The sequence below is a fragment of the Jaculus jaculus genome, chromosome 15 (genome assembly GCF_020740685.1).
Source record: "Jaculus jaculus isolate mJacJac1 chromosome 15, mJacJac1.mat.Y.cur, whole genome shotgun sequence".
In the NCBI taxonomy this organism is placed as follows: Eukaryota; Metazoa; Chordata; class Mammalia; order Rodentia; family Dipodidae; genus Jaculus; species Jaculus jaculus.
In genome coordinates, this window is record NC_059116.1 from 18,738,208 (window position 1) to 18,752,321 (window position 14,114).

The 14,114-nt window shown below is 46.9% G+C and overlaps 1 pseudogene; it reads right to left on the bottom strand.

Moving 5' to 3' along the window:
- LOC123455116 overlaps positions 1 to 13,193 on the bottom strand; it is a 149,795-nt pseudogene extending 136,602 nt beyond the window's left edge.
- Positions 13,194 to 14,114: the final 921 nt, after the last annotated feature.

The following is a 14,114-nucleotide window of genomic DNA, read 5'->3' on the forward strand; positions in this document are numbered from 1 at the left end:
GGGGAATCGAGACTCGAACCAGGGTCCTTAGGCTTCACAGGCAAGTGCTTAAACACTAAGCCATCTCTCAAGCCCTGACTTTTTTTTTTAACTATGCTTCTAGAGATCAAACTCAAGTCCTTATGCTTGTAAAACAGACATTTTACCAACAATCTTCCCAGGCCCTATTTTATTTTTTTTAATTGGTTTTATCTTTTCTTCCAAGAAGGAACTAGCCTAAAACATCCACGTGAAAGTTGTGTGCAGTTAACTGAATGTTTAGAACAGCCTATGCTATGTAGATTTTTGGTAAATGCTGCATCCACAGGCTGTGAGAGGACGGTGTGTGTGTGTGTGTGTGTGTGTGTGTGTGCGCGCGTGTGTGTATGAAGTCTCAAACTGCAGTGCCCTCTAGGTGTGTCATAAGGGAAACTTCCATGCCTTGCTTTTGAAAAAGAAAAATGAGAAGCAAACAAGAATTATTCTCCTCGGTATGAACTTGAGGGAATGATTGGTTTGCCAGTGCCAAAGCATGTGCTTAATGAATTTGAAATTAATGTTCATCTATCTGAAATGTCCAAATCTAGATCACTTCTACTTCTTTGTCATCTGCCTCAAAATCTGCCCCCTACAAGACCTTAGCCAAATGATGTCTTTCTGTTTATTCTTCCGGGCAAAACTAACAATTAATAACCTTTAATGTATCCATTCTCACCACATTAAACTTTTACACACTACATATTATCATTCATTGATTTTTGTGTGTGTGTTTATATCAATCCCCTACCCATCTCCACTTCCAAAATTTAATCTGTAAAATCCTTGAGGGCAGGAATAGCAGGTTATAATTTTTAATTCTCCAGTGATTAGCACATTGAAAACTTGTTAAGGGAACAAATTTTACAGCAATGCCAAAGGGAAACATCCCCCATTCATTTCTGAATGAGCTTCCTAGATAGAAACCATGCAGGTAAGAAAGGTATCAGGGGTCTCGAGATGGTTCAGTGGGTATTAGCACTTACCCCCTCAAGCATGAGGGCCGAGAAGACCTGAGGGAACCCAAGTTTGGTCCCCAACCACCCATGTAAAAAGTTGGGCAAGGTCACACACATGCCTCAGTAACCCCAGTGCTATGGGGGATGGAGATAGAAAAATCACTGGGGCTCTTTGATCAACTAGTCTGACAAAAAAAAAAAAAAAAGGAGCCACAGCTCCAGGTTTAGTGAGAGACTCTGTTTCAAGCAAATAATAGGGAAGCACCCCAAGATTCTCCTCTGACCTTCAAATGCGTGTGCACACTTGCACACACATACGCATACACTGGTGACAGTTTTGTGATAGCGAGCAGTTAAACTTTCTTCAAGTGTTTCATAAATAGCACAGGGCTAAAGCAAAGGACACACCTACTGTTTTAGGTATCAGACCTTTTGCGTACGTGTGTGCGCGCGCATGCGCGATATCACTGTTCATCCTCCGATTTCCAGTGAGTTTCTCTCCAGGTTCAGGTGTGGGCCTTGGGGTTGGGGTTGGGGTTGGGATTGGGGTTGAGGAAAATGCATGGCCTGCATATTCGCCCATACACGTGGCAGGAAGTGGAATCTAACACGTGGCTGAAGGGGGATCTATAACTGATCAATCTACCTTAGTACCTGGTGGGACCTGTTTGCAGCCAAGTCTCCCTATCCTGAAGGCTGCAGGGTTCCCAGCTGTGCTCTGAGGCCTAAGGAAAATTCAGGACCTGCAACATGCTCAGCAGATAATACTCATACTTCTCATGGTCCTACCTGGAGTGTGTCTGCCTCCTCCAACACTGTTCTCATGGGAAAAAAGTCTTTTAGACCCATTTCCACCCACACCCCGGGTTCAGAGGGGACCACAGTGCTCTGGCTCGGTCCCAAATCCATTAAGAAATAGCAGACCTATTGGCTGGAGAGATGGCTTAGTGGTTAAGGCGCTTGCTTGCAAAGCCAAAGGACCGGTTCGATTCCCCAGGACCCAGGTAAGCCAGATGCTCAAGGAGGCACATGCATCTGGAGTTCGTTTGCAGTGGCTAGAGGCCCTGGCATGCCCCTTCATTCTCTCTCTCTCTCTCAAATAAATACATTATATATAAATTATATATATGAAATAGCAGACCCAGTTTCCAAGAACACAGATATCAACAAAACCTCCCTCCAGTTCCAGTTCTCACAGTCACTGTGTCTCAGATTTCCACGTTTATAGACCTGAGAGGTAACTGGGTTTATTTTTTTTAGTTCCTGTGGGCTGCCAGGGGATAGGCCTGGTACTGTAGCCCCTCTGCATGCTATACCCACCAACTGACGAGAAAGCCCAGTGACTGGCTAAAAAGGAATCACCACAACGAAAACATCTTCCGAGGGAAGAGGAGATTTGGGGTCATGAAAGCTCCCTTCTCTAACAGAACACACACCAACTCACAGGGCTTGGCTCCATTTGTCACTGCTTAATGAAGAGATCTAATAAAAGGCGGGGAAATGGTGAAGGATGTTAATGACTGTCATTCTACCTGTACTCAGCAGGAAGTACCTGTGGCCCGACTCCCTTCCTGTGGGGCATTCCGGAGAGATCACCGTCTCCCTCCCTCTGGCTTCTGTTTAACTGACACCCCATTAGTAGACTTGTTGGAAATTCTAAGCCTTCGACAGGCTCAGTGGCAGGAAAGTACCTGTGTGCTGTGCTGAAGTCCTCATCAAGGGAGTAGGTTTATTTTTTAAGTTTACTTCCCAATCCGGGCTTCCTAGAGATTATCTGAGGGCAAGACAGGAAGTGCACACAACTGATGTCTTCCATCCTCTTCCTCCTCTTCCGGCTGGTTTATGAGCTGCAAGCTGACGCCTGAGCCAGGCCTTCTGCAAACTATTAATAAGAAAGCTGTATAGACCAACACTGCCCCAGAGTTAGAGCCTGTCATCTTGGAACTTAACACAAGTTGCTTCACAGCAGTGAATCCTTTGAAGTCTTTGTCTATGACTCAAACTCGGCTTTCTGTACAACCAAAAGCCTGGCTATATAAGTAGCAGAAGGAGGGAGTAAGAGGGCAGACTTGGGACCCAGGTCACACCCTAAGTATGTTCGGGTTTACAGAGCCATGTCTCAGAACTGTGTAAGTAAACGTAGTCTAAATCCCTTGACTGAGGAAGATAGTGTTCAGACTTCTGCTAAATGCACGCTGCTGAAATTTGATTGAAAACTTTGTGATGTGGAGACTGAAAATCACAAGAAGGAAGCAGCGTTTAATCTCCTATTGGATGACAATTCGCGATAGGCTGATAAAGATACCTGCTGCCTGATAAGCCAGTCACCAGTACAGATGGGAGATGCTCTCAGGGAGTGGATGCAGGGTGAGGCAGAGGGGGAAGGGTGGCATGCAGCTCCTGACAGGCAGGTGAGACTTGTCTCCTGTGCCACTGTTCTCAGCCTGATGGTCCCGAAGCATCCGCCTCCTTCCAAGTAGACTTCACTCTTGAGAAATAAGCATCATTTCTCCCTTAGAGGCGAAACAAATGTGTCCATCTACCTTAGAGGCAGGAAGTAGCTGGTGAGGAAAGTCTCTGTCTGAAACAAGAACCAATATTTGGACAGAGACAAAAATTCCCATCAATGAGGCTGTGTTGAAAATTCTTAGGTTTTACTTTTTTTTTTTTTTCCTCTCCATACATAGGAGCAATATACACAAGACACAAAAGAACCAAAGAAATCAGTGTTTCTGGTCAAACGAACAGAACTCAGATCCACAAAGCAAGTAAGAGGAGTTATGAGTGTGCCTAGAGCTTTTTGTGTGTGTGTGTATATTCACACATGCATGTGTGTGTGTTCCTATGCTGATAAATCAACCCTTGGTCAAGCATTTATTGCTATGCTTATATGGAGGAAATTTGAGAAGATGTCTTTGAACATGGTTGTCTTAAAAGATTTTCTTTATTAAATAATTCACTAGGCTGCTCTTCTGGAAGAAAAAAAAATTCCAACTGTAACAGAAAGCAAGCCAAGAGAGAAGGATGTTTATAGCAAGGAACGTCTATGAAATATCTTTGCTCCGGATTCTTTATTAGGTAAAACTGTGTCATGCTGCCTTCCCTGTTGCAAACTCTTCATTTAATTTCCCTCTTTTGTGGATATTTTGTTTTCCCCTAAATGTCAGTGTTTGCTGGGGGAAAATAAAATATTTTTGGTTTTTCTCTGGAAGCTTCTTGCAATCTGCCTCCACCTGCTGGAAAGAGTCAGATGTTCTGTTCAGTACAGCCACAGCACTATATATTCAGGAATATCTGTTTTCTGTTCTCACGTCACAGAAGAAAATAGAAATTATAAATATACAGAAGAGGCTGACTTTAAAAAACAATCATGTGTAAATTAGATAGTGTACATCAGCCTGTTGAAAAATTGTGAAATTGAGGTGTGTTAAATACAGTTTGGAATGAAAATGAACTTCATTTTAGAGAAAACAGTTTATGTTAATGCAAGTCATCCAGCATATTTATCAAAATATAATCAATTAAAGGTGAAATGTAAATCGTGGCATTCAACTTCCAAATATCAACAAATATCTTCATTTCCCCTGCCCACAGATGCAGTATGTCATTTTTACCCAACAATCAGGGGAAAAAGTCACTGTTGCCTGCCTTACACAACAGGACATCCTGCTGGTGTCCGTGGTCTATAGCACATGGATAAATTCTAAGAATTTCTGTAATTTACCTGATAGATCAGGAGCCATTACACCCTGCTGTATAAATTCAGATTTTGGCACTCTTTAAAAAGTGGATTATTATTGACCCAATAGACCATAACAGTTCCAAAGAAGCCATTACTGTCTGCTGTGTAAATCCTTCATGGTGTGTGTTTTATTGATCCTTTGGAGCCATCGGGGTCTGGCTTGTCAATCTAGCAGCCATGGATATGAACCAAATGCATGTGCCAAAAATGCCCTGGAAACAGAAGCCGCCATCCAATTGCCCTTGTTGGGAACCAATACGCCGCAGGATAAAAACTGGATATTTCCTCAGCCCGTTCTTCCTCTACCAACCACTTCCCTGCGTTTACGAAGAGGCTGAAAATCTGGAACCTAGATAAGAAAGTGATGGTTTGGTTTCAAGGTCCAGAAAGGGATGGATAGAAAGGGAAAAGAAAGGCCGTGGGAGGGAGCCAGGGAGAAAAGAAGGGAGAGAGACAGAGCCCAGAAGATAGGTTTTGCTCCGCATGAAAAGACATCTCAAAGAATATATGGATACACCAGCTGCTGGCAGGTTGGCAATGTTCACAGGGAGTTTTCTCCACTTTGGGCTTTTGAGAAAACAAATGAGACTTTTATTTTATAGTCTACACATTCATTTTATGTTCTTCCACCTGCTTGCCCTCTCCTTACAGTTAAAAAAAAAAAAAAACAGATATTAGAATGTTTTCTAGGGGAAAAAAAAAACTTAGTGATTTGTACTTTCTGCAAAAATAAAAGTACAAAGTTTGAGTTACAGGGTTTTCTGGCCAGTGAATGTCCTGAGAAGGGAAGTAAGCAGTGTGGTCTGACAGCTCCCTGCGCATCCCCCCAACTATAAAAGCCAGCGGGGATCCCCACGCTGCTCGGGCAGAACATGGTCTAGAAATCAAGCAATGAATAAATATTACCTGAAAGAGGGGGAGACCTGACATCATTAGGTATACAGCCTTACTTTCAGACTTGGAGAAAAAACAGTTTCTGAGTTTTTGAGGCTAGGAACAAAAAGCTTCCTAACACTTAGTCGATCCAGCGTTTTTGTCTAATGAAACCAATATGCCTTCAAGTTACAGCGGGAGACAGTAAGAGGGAGGGTGGAAGGAAGTGTTGAACAACTTTATTCTTCCCCTAGAAACACTGAAGGTTGCACGCTCGCCTAAAAAAAATTAACTTTGAATACCTCAAACTTAAAAAAAAAATAAGAGCAAAACACCCATTCCTTTGTATGCTAACCTCGAAATCTAATTTTTAAAATAGTGGAATTTAAAAAATAGCAAAAGATATATTTTATACTTGTATTTTGACCCATAATTGTTTTCATTGATAGTTTAAAATCCCAAGATTCAATGGCAATATGGCAAGTAGAAGACAGTGAGCAAAGTCATAAGGGTTTTTTCTTTTTATTTTTTTAAACAAATTTTATAACAAGTGAGATAGTTTGGATGGAGGGCTAGGAGCTACAAATTCCAAAGGAATCACAAATGTAATTATTTTAGGGAAAATAGCATTTATTTTCATTTTACAAAGATCTTCCAGATGCTGCATTGAACCTTGGTGAGCTCAACATCGACAACAACAACAAAAAAGAAAAAAAAAGTAGCAGAGCAGGTCTGTGGCGCTGTGGCAGGAGGCACAAGAAAGCTCTTCCCAGAACCACAGCCAAACTACTGGAAGGGTCTTCCCCTGGCCTCTGCGGAGAATTCACTGCGACTCCCAAATTGCTGGCTTTCTCCCCTGGAGGCCTCCCGAGGCTATGCCAGAAGATAGAGCCCTGCTGAGAGACTGCATGTGGAGGACTATGGACTTCAGAAGGGAATCCCAGCCGCTTGGCTGGCACCCACCCGGGCTTTCCATGGCCAGGGGAGGGTTACTGCAAGGAAATTGCCTGGCAGGGACCGGTTGAGACAGATTCTGCTGGGGACCCCCACCCGCCGCCGCCACAGTCACTCTCTGCAGCTCAGATTCATTTCTTCAAGGACACGCACGCACGCGCACGCACGCGCACGCACGCACACACACACACACACAGAGCACTCAGTTCACCTTCTGACTCCCTTTTTTTGGATTTAACAGAAAGCTCTATTGCCAACCATGGTATTTCTTCGCAGGGCAACTTTTATTTTTTTGTAGCTTATCGTGCAAAATTGCTATCTTTAAAACATATATTTACACACACACACACACACACACACATGCCACACAGCGACCTCGCATACTGATGAATCTACTCCTTGCCAAGGGAATCCCTGGACAGCCAGTGCTGTGCGAACTGAAATGCCCTCTGGTTCTAAAAGCCTGCCCTGGCCAAGGATGGCTGAGGTCACTCAAAGGTCGACAAGGATGCAATCCCAGCAGGGAGCCCAGCCTGCCACAGGAGGCCACTGCCTCACACTCCTGAGGGTAGAAAAGACGAGGTTGAGGCTGCTGGACATTTTTTTTAAAGAGAGCAGATCTTGAGCACAATTATTTTTTTAGGTCCCCTTAATTTCCCTGTTTTTCATTTGAGGTCTGGTTTAGCCCGCACGAAAAGAAACGGACACTCTGTCACCAGCAGACGCTGACTTGCAAAGTGACAATTTCAGTTGCACACACGACTGTCCTTAGAAGTAAGTTTGGGAGGCAAGCAGCCCCCATCTTGGGAATCGACGTTCAGAGGGACCCTGCTCCTGGGCCACTGTGCCTCGGCATTTGCTATTCCACAACCCATCATGGATGTGTTTGCACCATCAATAAATCATATTGCTAACCCCGGACTACTTACAGGGGCGACAGTGCATATAATAAAAAGTTGATGCCATCCTTGCTCAGCACACATCCCTCCGGGACAGAGCTGAACTACCTACATGCTGTCTCACTGCCAACACGTCTGTCCCAACGATGTCAAGAACAAACCTTCCAGAAATTGAGAGGATCCATCCTGGCCACATTCAACTTCCGTTCCATCTTTATTAGTCATTCGTGTTCTCTCACAAAGGGCAATTTGGTGGCTGAAGAGAGAGGAGCATGTGTGGAGATGGGCCTTTTGTGCCAGCCCCCCCCCCACCACCACCCCCACCAAGGTCCCTGTTGTAAAAAGGAAAACATGAATGTGTAAGTTGCTTTCTCTGAATGACAGCCTGCGGGTCCTGTGTGGAGCAGAAATGCATGCTGGGAGATCCTCGGTGGGCACTGGCTTTTTGCTCACTAGCCTTGCCCTCTGGAGCTCTTGGGAAACCAAAGGCAGGAGCAGGGGGCAGGCTGGAGTCCCATTCCTGCCCTGAGCTGGGTGTCAACTCCGCTCCTGCAGCCCAGCCTGGCCCCATGCTGTGCAGAGGCTGGCTTCTGAGGGCAGCTAGAGAGGCCAAGACCTGTGTAAGGAGGAAGGCACTCGGGGAGCTTTAGCAGAAGAATACTTCTCTTTTAGACCTCTGGCAGGGTGAAGGAAGATTTGCAAAGTCCTGGAAGGGTTAGTCCTCAGAGAGAGTGAAAAACCTCAAAGCCAGGTGCCCGGTACTTCCCTTTCCTGGGGTCAGTGGGAAATGTCTCCCAGCCAGGCCATGGGAGAGCTGGGGCCAAGAGGAAGAAAAGGGGCTCTTAGAGGACAAGGACCCCTTGCAGCTCAGAGGCACCCTTGTATGGGACTGGTTTTGTCCTAGTTATTGTATCAGGCTGGCTGGAGCCCAGGGAGAGAAGGAAAGAGTGGAGAAGGGGAAAGAAGGAGGGAGAGCTAGGTAGGCGTTGTGAAAAAGCCAAAAGCAACCCCCCCCAACTGTAATATCCCCACACACAGAGACACCCTCAATTAATCCTCATAGTCGATTGGCTAGTACAGAGACGCTTGGGTATCCCCCAGAATTGGCAAGCTTTCTGCTGGTGTGTGGGGGGGTATCCTCTTATCTCCAGGAGGAGGGAGAGGGGGACGGGGCATGCCTGGATGCTTGCAAACAGGGAGCCCACATACCTGCACACCCTTAAAAGTCTGGAGTTTGTTGTATTCAATATGAAAACCTCAAAGGGTTTTGTCCCAGACACCCACATGTTCGGTTTATTTATTGCCTTGTAGGAACACAAGGAGGAATAAAGTCTGAACAACTTGCCCTTTGCCAAACAAAAGGAGTTGAGCCCATTGTGTGGATGAGTAAATTTTTAAAGACCCAGAAGAGACTGATAACTTCCTTCTTGCCCAGGATCCTGTGCTGGTGGCCAGCACGGGTCTCCGGGAAGATGGCAGCAGGGAGCCAACCGGAAGGTGGTGGCTATTTCTGGGGACCAGTCCTCTAAGCAGTGTGCAAGCCAGTCTTTGTTCATGCCCCTGCCTCCCCACGACGCTCGATGGGCAGCACCAACTACCATCCACGGCCCAGTCTTGTCATGATAACCACGTGTTTCTGGGGCACGGGAATGAGGGTTACCAGGCCAGGCAGCCATCCAGTTTGGTGGAGGGATGCATCCTACCTACCCGGCACCCAGTGCTTTTCTTAGATGTCCCCACACGACAGCTATGTCTAAGGAACGTGAGCAGACAGCAAGCATACCAGACAGGGAGGGAACAAGAGTCATAAGTGGACCCCTGCGCACCCTGCCCAGGGGGCAGAGTGGTCAAACTTGAGGGAGAAACATTTCCCGTTCCTGCAGAGAAGATGTCAGCTTAACTGCCCACTCTTATGAGGGCTACAGAAGCAGCCCTGGTGCCCTGAGCTCACAAAGATGCTGCCAACAAGCCCGTTGCCATGTCTCTCTGCTCCTATTCTGTGTGACTTCTCCCCTTAGCCCAAATCTCTAACCTATTTTAAACACACTACCCACCCCAACCACCCACCCCCAACATTCAGAAAAGACTCGTGTTTTTCCCTCTCTCTCTCTCTCTCTCTCTCTCTTTTCCTGTCTCTCTCCTCTCAGCAGATGAACTTAAATGCAGTAGTGAGCTCCCCCTGGCTGACCCGCCTGCTGTGACTCTTTGTCTAGAGAGAATAGGGGAATCTTAACAGCTTTTGTGGAAAGGAAAAGAGAAGACAGACCTTATTATGACTTCCAATCCGAAGCTCTCTGTCTTTTCTTTCTTCCCTTTTGTATTCTTTTTTTTTCCCCCTGATTCGAACAGCTGTTTTCCATCACACCTGGTGTTTGAAAGACACTGCAAAAATGAGTGTATCAGTATCCCAATTAGTTTCAGAGGCACTAATAACTTACTTGCCACCCATGCCGGAATTAATCAGGACAGTCCTGATTCAGGGTCGTTTGCCCTGTGTCCCAAACTGTTGTCAGGACCCCAGGAGGGGTGCCCTTTGGTGTGCTGGAGGAGGGATGCCCTCTGGTGGTCCTGCTAGTTGAACCAGCCAAGGAGAGGACCTGGGGTAGGGTTAAGGGACAGATAGAAATGCCCATCTTAAGAAATAGTGCCTTGGGCTGGAGAGATGGCTTAGCGGTTCAGCGCTTGCCTGTGAAGCCTAAGGACCCCGGTTCGAGGCTTGATTCCCCAGGACCCACGTTAGCCAGATGCACAAGGGAGCACATGCTTCTGGAGTTCATTTGCAGTGGCTAGAGGCCCTGGCGTGCCCATTCTCTCTCCTTCTCTCTCTCTCTCTCTCTCTCCATCCCTCTTTCTCTGTCTGTCACTTTCAAATAAATAAATAAACATAAAACAAGTTTTTAAAAGAAAGAGTGCCTTTTCTGCCTCACCTCCTCTGCACTGGGTCCTCCTCCTCATTGTAAGGTCAAAGACGGTTCTAAGTTTCGTGTCAGTTGCCAACATAAAAGCCCCCAGCCTTTCTTTGGCCGGGAGGCCACTGGTGCCAAATTATGCGTGTCTAGTTTTTTTTTGTGTGTGTGTGTGATGTGATCTACTGCTGTACATTAGATCGGGGCTGAGCCCTCTCCTCATTTGTCTTAGGGCTGTGAGCTGGTCTGCAGGGAGCCCCAGCGCTGAGAGGCCCATCCTTCCTCTGCTCACTCAGCAACTTCGCTCTTTGGAATATATATATATATATATATAATGAAAAATTTTCATGCAAAATAGAAGAACTAGGCCTTCAACATAGAAGTAGCTGGATCAGATCTTGCACAAAATCAGCCCGGGGTACACAAGGGCAGCAGTTAACAACTCCAGTGGGTTTGCAAATCTGCGTCTGACAGGGCAGCTGTGTCTCCCATTTCATGGTGCAACTGCTGGGCCTTAATGACACCCATAAAAAGCAGGCATGGGGGCGTGCCACACTTTGGAATTCTAGAAACGCACAATATATCACCCACAGCGCCTCAAAAGGCTGTGGCAGCGGGCAGGGGTGTGCCCGGCCGTCTCTGTCCCTGGCAAACGCACAGAAGTCCTATAAAAGGTAACAGAAGAGAATCCGCCCGGCTCAGGGCAGTTTTTTTCTGCTGTTTCATTTTGTTTGGTTGGGTTTTGAGAGGTTTTGTTTTTGTTCTGTTCTGTTTTGTTTTTGGCGGGTGGGGTGGGCATGAGATTAGCAACAGAACAAACTTTGGGGGTTTTGTTGTTGATGTTGTTTCTTTTTCCAGACAGGGTTTGGTGCGCTTCAAGGTGACTTTGAAGTCGCCGTGTAGGACAAGCCGAACTTCTGACCCTCCTATTTCTCTTCCCTGAGTGCTGGGGTCCCAGGCCTCCCCCAACATGTCTGGTTTATAAAATGCTGGGGAGGGGCTGAACCTAGGGCTCTGGGCATGCTAGGCAAGCCCTCGACTGAGCTACATCCTAGCTGTTACTGTCCCGTTTCTAAGAGACCAGGATATTGGCTAGGGGTAATAAAGCGACTAGAGTAACAATCTCGGGGTCACCGCAGCACAGGAGCAGAGGGAGCCCCGGCCCAGCTGCGGCACACCACCCTGGCAACCCCTGGCGACAAAGATGCCAGCCCACCGGGGAGAGGAGGAACGGAGCCACGTGAAGCACTGCGAAGTGGGTGTCCTGTGTACCTCTAGCCCACTTCCCAACAAGGACCAAAGGCCACCAGCTGAGAAAGACAAGCGCCAAAGGGGCAGCATTGGGGACTCCACTATAGGGAGCTCCTTAACCCAGGCAGGACCAGGGCAGCCCTTAAAAGGAAGGAATCTTAGAAGGTCACGCCCTCCCCAGCCCACCCCAGCAGGCCTTGTCCGTCTCAGCTCGCCCCACCTACGCCAGTCATGGCATTGAGAGCCTGCCCGTCCCATCCAATTAGATCTCTCTTGAGCGTGGCTGGATTTCTCCTCAAAGCCCAGGCCAGTTGTCCAGGACACCTGGTGCAGGTATGTCCAGGTGGACTGGCCTAAATTCGATATATCCATATCCATCCTCCCCTCACCCACCGCCCTAGACCCACGGAGAGAGTCGGGCATCTCTCTCTCTCTCCCTTTTTTTTTCTTCTCAAAATAAGTAGATAAATAAAATGTTTAAAAAAAAACAAACAACGAACATGGGCTGGAGAGATGGCTTAGCAGTTAAGCGCTTGCCTGTGAAGCAAAAGGACCCCAGTTCGAGGCTCAATTCCCCAGGACCCACATCAGCCAGATGCACAAGGTGGTGCATGCATCTGGAGTTCATTTGCAGTGGCTGGAGGCCCTGGTGAACCCATTCTCTCTCTCTCTCTCTCTCTCTCTCTCTCTCTCTCTCTCTCTCTCTCTCTCTGTAAAATTACACCTCTCCTTGCATGGGTAAAGGCAGGTACAGTGACGTGGCTGCCCCAAGAGCGGTGGCTGGGCTCAGCGTGGTGACTGCAAAGAGAAAATGAAGGAGTAAAACGGCCATCCATCCATCTCACTTGGCATGCTCTTTTTTTTTTTAATTTTTTGTTTATTTTTACTTATTTATTTGAGAGCGACAGACAGAGAGATAAAGAGGCAGAGAGAGAGAATGGGTGCACCAGGGCCTCCAGCCACTGCCAATGACCTCCAGATGCATGCACCCCCTTGTGCATCTGGCTTACGTGGGTCCTGGGGAATGGAGCCTCAAACCGAGGTCCTTAGGCCTCATGGGCAAGCACTTAACCGCTAAGCCATCTCTCCAGCCCATGTTCTTTTTTTTTAACATTTTATTTATCTACTTATTTTGAGAAGAAAAAAAAAAAAGCAAAGAGAGAGAGAATGGGTGTACCAGGGCCTCCAGCCACTGCAAACAAACTCCAGATGCATGCCCCCCTTTGTGCATCTGGCTTAGGTGGGTCCTGGGAAATTGAACCTGGGTTCTTAGGCTTCACAGGCAATCACCTTAACTGCTAAGCCATCTCTCCATCCTGGCATGTTATTTTAACCAAAAAAAAAAAAAAATGTTTACCAGAAGGAATGTGAGGAACACGGTGCAAGAGAGCGCTTACCTGAGATGCTGACACACTTTGTCTTTCTCTGAAGCACCATTAGAGGGTGCTGAGAAGATGGGGGTGAGGGAGTGGGGAGGAGGGGAGGAACGGAGCTTCCAGCAACAGCCAAACGCGCTCCCTGCATGCTTCAGCGCTGCCTTTAGAACAAATTTCTGACCCAGGCCACTGGCCCACGGCAACACAAAGAGCCCCATGGTCGTTGGCGCTGAACAGTGGTTTCCACTGTGTGCCCTCCAGCCAGCCCATCCTCAACCTGAGCGCCCCATCCTTGCCCTCAGACAGGAAATTAGAGCCTGTGAAAATTCCAATTTTCTGTTTCACCTAATCTGACAAAACAGGCAGAACAGAGAGAGAAAGGGGAAAGGAGGGAGGGATGACCACCACTCTTTACATGAGGATTTCCATCGCCTCTTCAATTGTTGTTGTTGTTTTCTAACTTAGTTTTTTGTTCATTTTTGTGTTATGTAGTTATTTTGGTTTCAGCTCCCACACTGTGGCCTAGGCTGGCATTCAACTCACAGCAATTCTCTTGCCTCAGCCTCCCAAACACTGGGATTAAAGGCATGACCCACCAAGCTCAACTTAATGTTTGCTTTTAATTTTCACCTGTAAAGGAACCAGTAGAATTTATACCCAGAAAAGACATTTTTTTAATCTTCATTTTTATTTATTTATTTATTTGACAGAGAAAGAGGGAGACAGAGAGAGAATGGGTGCACCAGGGCCTCCAGCCTCTGAAAATGAACTACAGACACATGCGCTCCTTTGTGCATCTGGCTAACGTGGGTCCTGGGGAGTCGAACCTAGGTCCTTTGGCTTTGCAGGCAAACTCCTTAGCCACTAAGCCATCCCTCCAGCCCCAGAAAAGACTTTTTTGTTGTTGTTGGAACTATGTTTCAAGAAGGGACACCTGAGATCGTGGGGGCACTAGAGAAAGGAACACAGGATGTTAACTGTGGGGCCAGTTACCAAGATCCTGAGCCTACGAGCCCTGTCAGTGCCTCTTGTTCCTAAGATGGTGGAGGTGATACCCCATGGCTTGAGCGGTCCTGCCAACTCCCCTCGACTTTGGAAGACCCAGAATTCACTGGAGTCTGAGTTTGTCTGATGTCACA